We start from the raw sequence: 14,703 nt of genomic DNA, 5'->3' as shown, positions 1-14,703 counted from the left end.
TTCTGTAAAAAAAAAAAGGCTGCTGAGCAACAATCCTTTAGTACCTCTAGACTGGAAAAAAAAACTTGGATTGGAAACTTGGTTATTATGACCTAAAAAAAAAATATTCAAATTGTTTTGCAGATGTAAATTTCAAGATTCAAAAAAAGTCAATGTTAGAAAAAAATACAAACTTGTTAATCAATCGAATAACATTTTAATGTATGGATTGCCATGTTCTAGGATAACATTTTAGATCAAAACACAAGATAAAAATAAATTATAGAACAGTGTGTCCATTTTCAAAAAGCATAAGGCAGCAATGTTTGCTAACAATAGGGAATGCTAAGTTACAACTTAAAACACACCTAGTTGAGTTCTGGATAAGTAATCCAATCTATAATATGTATCCATTGATTGAAACTTGGGCAAAGTAAGGAGGCTTAGTCTTTTTGATCTTTAGGTCATGCCAAATGCCAAAGTAATACTTACCTACACTGTTGTCAGTGGGATGGGTAGCAAAAAGATATTTTAATTGGTTGGAGAATGGATTACATTGTTTTTATAGCATTTTCTCAATTTATGAAAACCCGTGTTATAAAGTGTGCACAAATGTTACTCATTTAATATTTGGAAATACTTCTAGAATTCAACACAAAGCAGATGGAACCCCCCAGCAAATTTATCTGGAAATTATCAACATTGCCTACTGACTTGCTATGTTTTTGTTCAGCACCTGCCACCACAGAACACAGAATGGCTTTGATCTTTAGGAGCTACATTAAGGATATCTGGTATTAAAATTCAAAGGAAGAATTCAGAAGCATCTTGCTCACCATAATTATTTGCAAAATATTGTGGTAATTTCACAGTAGCCAGAGCTGAGGCGGGGAGGCAGATTGTGCTTCACTCCACATCAAGACAGAATATTTCTCAAAAATCTCATCTGAAACTGTGAACCATCAGTGAGTAATACAGGTATTGTCATCTAATAAAATAGAAACATGATATCAAGTGATGAACACCTGTGACTTATTTTCACAGTCTGTTGCAGTCTGAAAATAAGGCTTGGAATTTAGTGGTTTGATAACATTAGCCAAATTTGTATTCTTCTCAGAAAGCAAGGTGATACTAGATAATATTTTTCTTTATTTCTTTTTTTGACTAGAATACCTATAATCTAGATCTAAACAGAAAATCAAAACTTAAAAAAATAAGGGAAATTGAAGTTTTTAGCAGTGAAAAACAATAAAACTGAAGTACTAAGAGATGGCAAAGACTGTATGCACTGGAACTCTCAAAAGTATGTGATGATTATTGAGATTTCCGTGAAGATTTCCGCATTATACCATTGGGTCTGGACAATATGTAACATTCACAAGAGCAAACTGAAATACTGACAGAGTGATAACTGGTGGGTGATCCACTAGCTATTTTTGACTCTATCTTCTCTGTAATTATTTTTATATAGAATGAAGGAAAGCAATTCTTGTGATTTTTTTTCCTAATATAAATATGGAGTTTAAAAGACATAGTATGATATTAGTATGTGAAGGAATGCTTCTGACAGAGTGAGTGTTTGGAAGTGTTTTGGCAGCAGGTGTCATTCTTAGGATATTTTTTATATTTGGGAGAGTTCCTTTTTTTTAGGGGAGGGGGGGACAGGTTGCTGAGGGAGGGTTTCATTTTCATAGCTTATCTTAGGCTAAATGATATGATCAGAAAAAATACTAAGCAGTGTTTCAGAAGGTTGCTCTTCTTTAAAAATAGATATAAACAGACTGAGGAAAGCATCCCAATAGCATGATGTAAATGGCTTAGGTGTATATGAGGACAAGATCAAGACAGAGACTTTATTCAGACATGTATCTATACTTAATTCATCTTCATCCACAGGGATATTTTGACAAACTGTATGAATTTGCACTGATTTTTCATCCTCAAAAATCATCTCCTGCAGTGTCACCAGAAGGTTAAGTAAGTTTTTGATAATTGTGTAATGAAATACCTTTTTAAAATGTGACATATATCATGACATTTTAATCATATATGTTAACACCCATCATCATCTCACCATCAAACTGTCTCCAAAATATCCTCTGAAATACAGAGTGCACTGGCATTATGGCATTGTTTATATGTTTATATTCTAGGGATACTTTTTCCAAGGAAAATAGTGTATGTTGGAGCAGACTGCTATTGCAAATTGACCAAAAAGCATGTATTCAACTTTTGTATACTTTCAAGGGGAAATAAAAATGTATGGTTTGTGAAATGATCAACACATTATTATTCATGTGGTTCCCTCCCCTCCCCCTGCCCCCCCCCCCCCCCCCCCCAGTCCCAGGAATTAATAACATATCATTTATTAAATACTTGTGGCAGGCTTCAAGGGATAGCAGAATCTAATGAAAGAAATGGGAAAACCTAGTGTTTATAATTAGGTCTTCCCAAGTGCAACAAGTACTAGTAAAAATTGGTGTTTTCAGAAGTGTTATTTCCCTATTAGACCTTTCTGAAGGGCTTTCCTTGCTCTGTCAAGCATTGTTCTAGATAGTTACCTAAGGTGTATTTAGTGGGTTTTGTTAGATTTTCTGTAGTTATCATTTATATTTGGTATATTTAGCTGTCAGCTCAATACCAGTAGTATTTACCTCGAGAAGAACTTGTTGTAGCTTTAAAAGAAGATGGATGCTTTTGCTTGCTTTGTATCATGCAGCCATAGAATCACTATTAAGTTTGGGAAAGACATCCAAGATCATTGAGTTCAACTTCTGACTGACACCACCATCAAATAAATGATAGCACCAAGTGCTATGTGGGGACTGCACTGCTTCCCTGGGCAGACCAGTTCAATACTTGACAAACCTTTCAGTGAAGAAATTATTCCTGAAAAGATACTGACTTTTATGGCGATTTAAAATATTTAGTGCCCATGAGCACACTGTTAGTAGGAGTATCATGTAGTAGCAATATGTTTGCAAAGTATGGTAATTGTGTAGTTTCTAAAAAGTCTAAGGGAACAATGTTTAGGAAGTTAAGTCCAATAATGAGAAACACTCAAAGAAATGCTCAATGTGTGAATTATGGTAAACAAATATTATCACACATAGATATCAGTCAACCAAAACTCCTGCATGTCCATGAAAAGAAGCGATATGGGTTAGCAGTCCATTACAAAAAGTCACTTGTGTCCTCTTGTGGAGTATCTTTCAGGAATACATACTGCGCTGATCATTCTGGGGTTCTTTCCATAGGCTCTTAAAGGTTATGACCTGCTCTAAACTGTAGAGGTATACCAAAACTAGCCTGAAAATCAAGAACTGTCCACTGAAAGCTAAGAACCAGTATTTGCCAGGGTAAATTAATTTTCTGCTGAGCTGTGTGGCTGCGGCTAGACTGTCAAAGGTTCCTGATCTAATTTCTTTAAAGCTGTCGTGATGATTGCTAGCACTTATGCTGAATGGGGATCAGTATTCACAGACATGTATATGTGAGGTTTCCCAAGCACCAAACTTTCACATGTTAGACATCAAAAATATAAAAAACTTGAAGAATAAATCTTCTTCGGACACCTCTAATTATCTAGTGTGTCTCTTTAAGTACAACTGGAATGTGCCTTGGTACTGGGTGCTCCAAGGGTGTATTTACTAATTTTAGTGGTTCAGACTGGTTTCCTGTGGGAAGTGTGTGCGTATTTGGGTGCACTGTGATTGGCCTCCCCAACATGCCTACCATAACTTTAGAATTTACATCACATCAAACATGCAGAATAAATCAACACATACATTTTGATTATTAGCTCTTCAATACTGCCCAGAAGCCACATATTTTTATGTAAATAGCAAAAGACCATGATGAGCCATCAATAGTGTTCAATGAACCTCTTTCCTTCCAGAGTATTGCTGATGAAAAAAAAACTAAAGGTGGATGCCCATTTTCTTCAATGAAAGTAAACCAAGTGGCTATCAGGAAGGGTGATGGCTTTTATGCCTCATCTTAAAACACTTCATAGCCCAAAACAAATAGCACCACAACCATCATTGTTTTTTAAGGGCTAGATACTGGTCATCCTTTTCCTCATTTTGAAGATATACAGAAGAACACTGAGTCATAAGTTGTCAAATAGAGCCCTTCTTAAAATTCTAAAATTGATATGGAGATCACAGAGCTCTTCTAGGCTATTTTTATTTCAAGAGTATTTCTGACTTTAAGTGAGATATTCCAATTCTTTTTCTTATTCTGAAACCCAATGAAAGGCCCTTACTTTTTCATAGATATAAAGGTGTATTTGTCTTTATCTTTGGTGGAATGAGTTTGCCTTTTGGCTGCTCCTCCCTCATCTGTAGAAGTCAACTACCTGAATGAAGAACAGCACAGACAAGAAGAGGATGAAGGCATTGAGAAAGAGTAGAAGTAATAATACTGCAGCTTGGAATGAAGAAGCACAGAGGAGATGCTTGTCTTACAGTGCACCCAAGAAGGCTTCTTGAAGTTGCCAGCTGTCTTATGGATTTGAGTGTGTAGCTAAATGCTGATATTAATGCTAATTAATGCTAATTTAACATGAATATTCTTAAAAGCTTATGGTTGCCTTTCCCCACTTCTTTGGAGACTTCAAATCCCAGGTCACAGCATATTAAATACTAGAAAACTAAATCAATTTGATAATTTCTTTAATATTATTTTAACTTTTGGTTGGATATCATCTTCGTGTTAGGAGTGAGTGCACTGCTTATTGCTCTTTTGGAACCTGTCTTGGATTCATTACACGGAGACCTAAACCTTCTTTCATTCCAGTAGAGTAGTATCAGTAATCAAAACAGAAGGATGGTAAAATTGAAGAAGCACATATGGTAGCAAATCCCCTGAAAAGAAAACAGGCTATAGCATAAATCTACCATCTGCTCTAAGATTTACAGTCTCCCTTTTTGGTAACTGGATGGCAAACAGATTACCCACCCTATTAACCTATGACAAAAAGAATTTTTCTGTTGTCTTGTTATAAAATTAGCTGGGCTGAAATTTGCCTCATACCTGGGCTTGGTCACCTGAGCTTCCTCAGTGGATGGAAGAGGTTTAACATGTTAATTTTAGACAACAGTCTCCCTTCCCACAATGAAAGGTGTTACTCAAAAGTCATTGTAACAGCTAGTGCTTCCTTAAAGTATGGTGAAAGGGAAGGTGGGCAAAAGTATCTAGCAATAAGGCAAATCAGCTGTAAACCCACATTTACAATTTAGAAAATGCAAGAATGAAAGCACACTGGTGTCTTGTTTAAGTTATACTTCACCTTGCTGTGGCTGTTTTTTGAAACTGGGATCATGGCAAAGTAGAGTCCTTTTGTTCTAGGTGTTGCCCAGCAATATAATGTGATTGCTTCTACATAAAATATTTATATAATATTTATATAACATAATTTCTATATAATATTTACCTCTGTGCAAAAAAAGACCATTCAGTGCTTTGTACTTTCCAAAGCCTCAGTTAAAATTCCTTATTTTTGAGGTAGGCTCATGCAGCAGAGCAAGACCAGAAGGAAGCTATTTTCTACCTCTTCAGAAGTGGTTGCTACTTGCCTTTCACAGAATCCTGTTCCTTGTGCATGGGTTTGCTGCCAGAACTATTGAAAACATGTGGAATAATCTAAGTGCTGTAGAAGAAATCTGATCAGTATATCTAAAGCTTAACTCTTCCATTTCTACCCTCTGTTAACTGTCACAGTTCACCAGAGGACAGGAGTCCCCAGCCCTGGGCAAACACACCAGTGTAACATCCACGTTTCCTCTACTTCTGGAGCTGGTAATTGTATTCTTAGTGAGACATAACACCCTGAAGGCCTAATGATTTATCATCCCTCCCCCACCCCGAGAATGCCCTTTTGGATTAATTTTTCTCATCTGAATATAACATAATTAACAGTATTGGTATTTCAAATTGGTATTTCAAAAGTCTACATTTGACTCCACATTTAAGACCTCAGACATAAATGAGCCATTTGAAGTCTTTTCTTGGGACTTTTGTTCCCCATCACTGATCTGCATTCTCATTTGGATCACACAGACATTTCAAGCCCAGAATCACAGCTGCATATAGAGGAAATAGAATCTGAAAGGCCTGATCTGCAAGACTGCTAAGCACACAAAATTTAAGGAAGTCCTGATAGAAATCTTTGAAATTCAGAAAACATGGAGAAGTTTCTCATCTTCAGTAAAAAAAAAAAAAAATAGAAAACAAGGAAAAAAAAAGAAAAAAAAGAAAAAAGAAGAGGGAAAAAACCCCCAACAAACAAAAGGAAAGAGGAAGTGAGAAAGCTTAGGTACTAGGTAGAATTTTAAGATATAATAAAAAGGCACAGATAGACCATTGATCTGTTTGGTTGAATGGGATTTTCATAACATTTGACATTTATCTCTCTTAAAGTATTTTCTCAGTGAAAGAATCATAAGTAAGATTATTTTATTCCTTTTTCTGTCTCATTGAAGGTTTCTGCTGGAAAGCTCATTAGTTCTACTTTTTCCTGGTCTGAGAATTCTTAGGCTCATATGAATATAGGAGATGGCCTAGAAGGTGGATGGGAATAAAAAAATTCATTCTGAGTATATCCTTTTCATCTTTAAGATACTTTTTCCTTCTAAATGCAGCTTTAGCAGTAATACCCCAAACACTTTAAACTTTTAGATAAGCAGCAAGGGCATGGATCATAAAGACATACTTAAGTCAGTTAAAAGTTGAACTTCTTAAATATCAACCCTTTTCTTTTGCTTAGAATACCTTTGGGAATTCTGAATGTTTCAGACTAGGCTTTTTTCCCCTTCTTTCTTCCTTAAATTTTGAGGAAAGTCTGGACAACTGTTACTGTATCAGAGACTGCCTGGTTCTCTGGCACTTTGCACAGATGTGAATAGGAGCGTTGGAAAAAAAGCCTCTCAATACTGTTTACCTTGTAGCTACTAGTATTCTTGCACAGAAATTGTGTGGAATTGCTCAAACAAGGATGCAATTATACCTATCAATTTCTTGTAGAGAAAAACAAAAACCATTTTCTTTCATTGTGATACCTACCTAACACACGCCTTGTCTTAGTGTTTGTTATTACAAGAAGAAAGTGTAGCCATTACTCTTCATACACAGAGACATTGGCATCATTGTCTAGATTATGTTAATAATTATAATAACTGAATAAACCACCTCAAACAGTTCTAAGGGACATAAGAACATCACTGTTATGATTTGTCTTTTTGAAACCCTCTAGTAAATTGAACTGTGCTGGGGAGTGCTCCTGAGAGCTGAAATTCAAGTGCACATATTGTGAAATTTTTGCTGGGGTTCTGTTGGGGTTTAACAGCAGTCAACAATCAAAGCACCACACAGCCACCTGCTCACTTCCCCACCAGCAGAATCTGGGACAGAATCAGAAGGGTAGAAGCTGAAAAACTCATGGGTTGAGGTAAAGGCAGCTTAATAGGAAAAGCAAAAGTTGTGCACACAAAGTAAAACAAAGGAATGAATTCACTGCTTCCCATGGGCAGGCAGGGCAGGCAGCATGTCCAGGAGTGCAGGGCCCTATCATATGTAACAGCGACTTGGGAAGACAAACAGCATGTCTCCAAACATCCCCCCACTTCCTCCTTTTTTCTCCCCACATGCATACTGAGCATGATGTCATAAGGTCTGGAATGTCCCTTTGGTCAGTTGGGGTCACCTGCCCTGACTGTGTCTTCTCCCAGTGTCCCAGGCACCCTCAACATCCTCAGCAGTGTGGCACTACAAAAAGCAGAAAGGCGCTTGGTGCTGACAAAGAACTGTTCAGTGGTAAAAAAATCCCTATATTCTTAACTGCTCAGCACAAATCCAAAACACATCCCCATGCAATCACTATGAAGAAAATTAACTCTACCCTAGCCAAAGCCAGCACAAGTCTTTAGTGTATCTTTCTCCCACATGAGATTGCACTGTTCCAAATAATTTCCAAGCTCAGTTTGTGATATATTATGGATCATTTCCACTAGTCAGTTTGCATGCCCCCAAGCACCTTTATAGGCTAAAATTATTTAGGAGTGTGGAAGTAAGCTGTTCTCTCCTACTTGGTGTCAGCAGCCATAACTCAGGCACATTTAACTAAACTTGCAGTATATGAAAAGTCTCAAGAGAGACTACATGATTTTTTTCATTGGCATAAGGAAGGGCTAGTAACAATCTCACTTTGTAAGGCTCACTTATTCCCCCTTTCAGAGTAGCCAGCCAGAATGACCTTGTCTCCTTGATGTCTGGCTGAGTGTCTTAAGACCACTGATACACAAGTCTTATCTCCTTCCCTCAAATCTCAACTAGAAGTGATGATGCTTTTTAAGGTGCAAGAAACCTTGTTACAGAGTTACCAGCTCTTAGTCATAAGATTTACTAGTGTGAAAGTAGTAATCCTGCTTCTTAAATTGCATCTGTGAGTGCCTTTTCTCATTCAAACTAGGCAGAAAACACCAACCTAAAACTGAAAATGTACGCTAAAAATAACAGACAATATAGGTTATTGCAGGAAAGTTCATTGGGTCATATAAGAGAGAAATCCCAAAGACATAAGCCAGGCAGTGTACAAACTAAGTTTCTGAATATCACTTTTAAACAGGTTCCTGTCTGTTCTGTGCGTACCCATCCAATTTAGGTCAACTACTGAAGATGATCAAACTGCAAGCTACTCTGACGTGAGGGAGATAAATTAGTTTTCTTTAGAAACAATTGCTAATACAATGATGTAGCTGAATGAAAATAATTAACTTATATTCTCAAGGGCAATTTCCTACATGCTTAAATATAAAGGTATCAAAGAAACTCTTAAGCATATAGAAGGAAAGAGATTTACAAGTTAATCACACCTGCCAAAGTTAAATAGATTCTACAAAAGTCCAAGATAAGTAGTCAAACATTTCATGTCATTGCCAACGATAGTAAAAGAATTCCTTTTTTAAGACACCAGTCTCATTTTGTAATCACTAGTTCTTAAGGCATTCTTTATCCCTTTTCCTGATGCCTTCTTACATCCTGGAGCAGCCTCATCCTTCCTCCTGAATAGCACAGTATTCTGCTTGTCATATACTACATTTGTGGTGTTGCAGCTTCTAGCTAAAAAAATCAAACTGCCAAATAATGAAGGTACAGAATTAAGAGTGGCTAGAACTTTACTGCCTTATACCTTCCCACATATATATGTGAGGAGATCTGGGACTATTTTTCAACAGCATTTCTTTGTCTTGTCTGGAAAACTGTTTTGAAGACTTCAGTAGTTTCAAGGATTATCTGTTTGAAGATACCAGTTTCAAAATTTTTTTCCTTCCCTCTAAAGATAGTTAATACAAAATATAGACAAAACTGGAATGAGGATTGCATATTAGTGTGGTGTCTGTTCATTGACAATATCTGTATCTGCCTTTAGTCTATGTTGTATTTGTTTTTTTAAGTTGAGTGTATTTCCATCATTTCACCTTATAATTAAAGTCATGTTAAAATTGCATAGGGATGAGGTATTAGGAAGTCTTTTGAAATACAATTACTTCTTTTGGATTTGACAGAAAGGGAGGCAAAAATATTGCAAAATGACTGCAAGTCATATATTCCACAAATAATAAATACCTCAGAAGAAGTACACAGCCACTTATGTAACTGCTTTTGCAATCCTTCCTCAGTTTTATCTTTTCATCATTCTTAGACTAGTGTACCCTGAAAAGAAGCTAAAAGCAAAAGCAGTTGGACTCACAGAAAGAAAAGATTTGGAGCATAAGAAGAGCTCTTTTGATCCTTCTCCTCATGTAAAGTGTGCTGTATAGCTCTGGAGAGATGAGCAGGAAACGACTGATCACCAGTAGTTCAAAGCATTAGTAAGAAATATTAGAGTCTCCAGATTAGGAACTTGCAGTATGAACATAAGGAAAAGACGATGTATGAGGAGAGGAACTGCAGTATGTAGTCAGTACACAGTCACAAATGTTATTTTCTTTATATGGCTACATGTATTACGAATTACAATAAAGTGACTGGCAAGTTTGTCTCACTGAATGATTTTCACTGAACTCTTGACATATTTGAGTTTTGACATTATGGCTTATTTGTTACTGAAATCTGTGGGAGTCAGACTTTATATATGATCTAAGAAGTCTAATGAATACAAAAGCGAACATCATTCCTTGCTTTTTAAATGGGAAAGCACAACTGTTCAGAATCCTACTAATTGTTGAGTCTACTCTTATATAGAGCAGCAACTGTATTATATTGATGACTCTCTTGAATTTGAGCTATGGCTTTGTATATGAACACTGATATTTTAATTTTTTAATTTCTGATTTTTAAAGTGGGCCCATCAAGTAATTAAATCAAAACACCGAATTATGGCCACAAAACAAGCCGAGCACTAAAGATCCAAGAAAAACATTCTTATGACACTTTTTGGAACAACAATACACCAGATTTTGTATTGCAGCCTTGGCTTGGAACTATCTATTTTACCTAACAACTCATTTGAAGGTCAAATTTACTAGGCAAATCATAGGTGAAAAAGAATTTTCTTCCCACCACTTTGCCTACAGTTGCATTGGCATTGAAGGATTCCTTTTGTTGTTACATTTAAGAAATTATCTGTGAGGACCAGAGTTCAAACTTTTCAAACATTGCATCGGTGTTGCTGATATCTGACAAAGTAACTGTGAAGGACATAGAAAAACATTGTAGAATGAAACAAATAATTTGAAGAACAATCTCAAGGTGATGTAACTAGCTAAAAATGGCAATCCAAAATGAAATATGGTTTGAGAAAAAGAAATTATCAATAGTTTTTCAGTGTAGAAGAGTAAATTATGAAGTTTTTCTGTATCTATTGCAAATAATTTTCTAATAGGAAAAGCAAGATGTCTCGGTCTCTCTGTGAGCCTCTCAGGAACCCTGGGCCAGTCCCGAGTCGGCAGACACCGGGGGGCAGCCCCGACAGGGCCGACAGCAGGCAGACACTCTCTGTGCCCCGAGGGTGCTGAGGGCACCTGGGCTGGCAGGGAGACACTCTCTGTGTGTGCCCCGAGGGTGCTGAGGGCACCTGGGCTGGGGGCAGACACTCTCTGTGCCCCGAGGGTGCTGAGGGCACCTGGGCTGGGGGCAGACACTCTCTGTGCCCCGAGGGTGCTGAGGGCACCTGGGCTGGCAGGGAGACACTCTCTGTGTGTGCCCCGAGGGTGCTGAGGGCACCTGGGCTGGGGGGAGACACTCTCTGTGTGTGCCCCGAGGGTGCTGAGGGCACCTGGGCTGACAGTGGGGAGACACTCTCTGTGTGTGCCCCGAGGGTGCTGAGGGCACCTGGGCTGGCAGGGAGACACTCTCTGTGTGTGCCCCGAGGGTACTGAGGGCACCTGGGCTGGGGGCAGACACTCTCTGTGTGTGCCCCGAGGGTACTGAGGGCACCTGGGCTGGCAGGGAGACACTCTCTGTGTGTGCCCCGAGGGTGCTGAGGGCACCTGGGCTGGGGGCAGACACTCTCTGTGTGTGCCCCGAGGGTACTGAGGGCACCTGGGCTGGCAGGGAGACACTCTCTGTGTGTGCCCCGAGGGTACTGAGGGCACCTGGGCTGGCAGGGAGACACTCTCTGTGCCCTGAGGGTGCTGAGGGCACCTGGGCTGGGGGCAGACACTCTCTGTGTGTGCCCCGAGGGTGCTGAGGGCACCTGGGCTGACAGTGGGGAGACACTCTCTGTGCCCCGAGGGTGCTGAGGGCACCTGGGCTGGCAGGGAGACACTCTCTGTGTGTGCCCCGAGGGTGCTGAGGGCACCTGGGCTGGCAGGGAGACACTCTCTGTGCCCCGAGGGTGCTGAGGGCACCTGGGCTGGGGGCAGACACTCTCTGTGTGTGCCCCAAGGGTGCTGAGGGCACCTGGGCTGGGCGCCTGTGCAGCACAAGAGACACCAGAGACATCGGTAGAAGAGAAAGGGCTGACTCTTAGCAGGGGTTAGTCCAAGGTTTTATTCAGATCCCAAAGGAGCTCCTGCGCCTCAGGGGGCCTCCTGCCGAGAGCCCCGGGAGATGGGCCAAGGTCACATTTAAAGGGAGGCGGAAACCAAAAGTAGATAACATTTTACCAACCAATAGGTATCTCTAAGGGATGGGTACTGGGGGATAGACATATAGGACAGCTTTTGGGGCAAGGCTTGGGGGGCTGACCCCTGGCCTCTGGCTGATCACTCGACAACTTGGACCGAAACTTCTGGATGGAGGGATGGATGCTGAGTGATTGACAGAGAGCCAGGGTGGGGGTTTGGGGATGATCTCATCCCGGGAGAGGGATAACACAGGTAAAGGGAGGGGAGTACAGTCTGGGATAAACCATTTGGGAAAAATATGGGAATACAAAACAAAACTACTTCAAAGTATTACAAAATATAAAAACGCACTACAACAGCAAGAGATAGTTGCTACATGGTTGAACATGTTCTGATTTCTCTTCTTCAACTCCATCTGTTGGAGTTTTGCTCCTTTTCTTATTTCTTCAATTTTCACCTGGTCTCCTGGTAAAAACCTGTAGACAATAAAATGGACAGCCCTTTGGACTTTGTACATAATTTATTTATTCTAGCTGAGCCTAAGAATTTGATACCACATGCTTTCTTCTATTTCATACTATATTAATATCAAGTGCCTGTAGTTATGGTAAATACAATGATTCTATTAATATTTACTATGAATTATGATTATGAAATTGTATTAGAAGATTATAATGTTATAGAGTCTTAGAATCATAGAATATCTTGAGTTGGAAAGGACCTCCATGAGTCATTGAGTCCAACTCCTAGCCCTGCACAGAACATCCCAAGAATCACACAATCAGCATGTGCCTAAGAACATTTTTAAGTGCTCCTTGAACTGCGACAGACTTGGTGCTGTGACCATTCCCTGGGGAGCCTGTTCCAGTGCCCAGCCACCCTGAAGGTGAAAAAAATTTTACTAATATCCAACCGAAGCACCCCAACACTGCCTCATGCAGTTCACTTTGGTTGTATCAATACTAACCAGAGAGAAATCAGTGCCTGCTTCCTCTTGCCCTCATGAGGAAGCTGTAGACTGTGATGAGGCACCCCATTGCTTTGCTCCAGGCTGAACAGACCAAGCTGTCTGCTCTTCAGTCTGCCCTCAAGGCCTTTCACTGTCTTCTTTGCCCTCCCGTGGACACTCTTCAATAGCTTTATGTCCTCCTTCTGCTGAGGCACCCAAAGCTACAGATGGCACTCAAGGTCAGTCTCCAGTACCAGCGCAGAGCAGAGTGGGAAAATCACCTTCCTCAACTCTGCAGCAATGCTGCGCTTGACGTACCCTAGAGATTGTCCACATGTGGGAGAGCATGTAGCAATAGATTTGTCTGGCTGGCTTGACTATATGCTTGCATACATATTTGAATTTCCTCTTTGTGCCTACCCCTTCAAACCATTGCGGTTTGAGCCAATTCTTAGCTCAAATTGCAGCAACATTGATTCTTCCAGTTACAGAAATCCTTAATTTTGTCCTTGTGTGCTGAACAGCAGGCAGTCTTTACAAACTGTGATCCTTTTTGGTTTTCCACATATGCAAAATATTGCAGTAGGGCAAACTGAAGTTTACATGGAGCAGTTCAAAGGCCTAAAAATAAATTGAGGTAATTTTTGTTTGACTGAGTTAACTTGAGTCTATAAGTTACTCATACAAAACAGATGTAAACAAGTATTCAACTAATGTAAGTGTCTCTACATTAAGGGCCTTTTTGTAGTTTGGTATGACTAAACTACAAAATACAAGACCAGTATGTAAAAAATGTGAAAATGCTCATCTTCAGAGGCTCAGAAAATGGAAGTCCCATAAATATGTTTTATACTTTGGCTTTAGAAATCCAATCTTGTTAGGGCTGATTAGCAGAAGTACACAGGAGCAAAACACTTTCCAAAGAAATAGTTGTCCTTATTCTGCAGTTTAGTTAGTATTAAGACATCCCTGTGCTCATATAATAGGCTGCACTCAATAAACCATATAAATCACATCTTTTCTTTACACTTACGGACTGTTTCCCTGTTGTGCTGGTTTTTGGCCAGGACAGAGTCAAAATTTTGCAGTAGCCATGAGGAGGAAGAGACTGGAGCTGTGTGAGCATGTCTAGGTTGTTATTCTATACCACCTCATATCACCCCTGGGCTCAGAAGAAAGGGATTTCTTGCACAGACACAGAGGGTCCCTCCATCATGGTTAACTGTCTCAGGGTGGCGCTGCATTGAATCAGTTGGTGAGGGTTTTTTGCTGGTAAGTCACCCTCTTTTTGTACGTTTCAGTATTGTTTCTGGTACTGTTTGTTTACTTGTCCAGTTGCTGTTTCCAGTAAATTGTTCTTATCTCTACCCACTATTTCTGCCTTTTTTTCCTCTCACTAGAGGAGCAGGGGGAGTGAGCAAGCAGCATCTGGTTTGGGAGAGTCTTGCTTTGGAGGGGGACTCAGCTGGGGAGTGCCATTCCCAAACCATGACACCTGTGAACCTCCATGGATTGCAGAGCCTCAGATGCCTCTCCATGTTCTTCACCAGGTGCTGCAGGAGAATTTCTGCTCCAGCATCTGGATGAGCTCCTTCCTTTCCTTCTGCAGTGACCTTGGTGTCTACAGGGCTGTTCCCCTCACATATTCTCACTCTTTTCTTCTGTCTGCAATTGCACAAAGTTTTTTTCCTCCTTTCTGAAGTA

Source organism: Molothrus ater, chromosome Z (assembly GCF_012460135.2).
Source record: "Molothrus ater isolate BHLD 08-10-18 breed brown headed cowbird chromosome Z, BPBGC_Mater_1.1, whole genome shotgun sequence".
NCBI classification, from domain to species: Eukaryota; Metazoa; Chordata; class Aves; order Passeriformes; family Icteridae; genus Molothrus; species Molothrus ater.
This window is presented reverse-complemented; position numbering follows the sequence as displayed.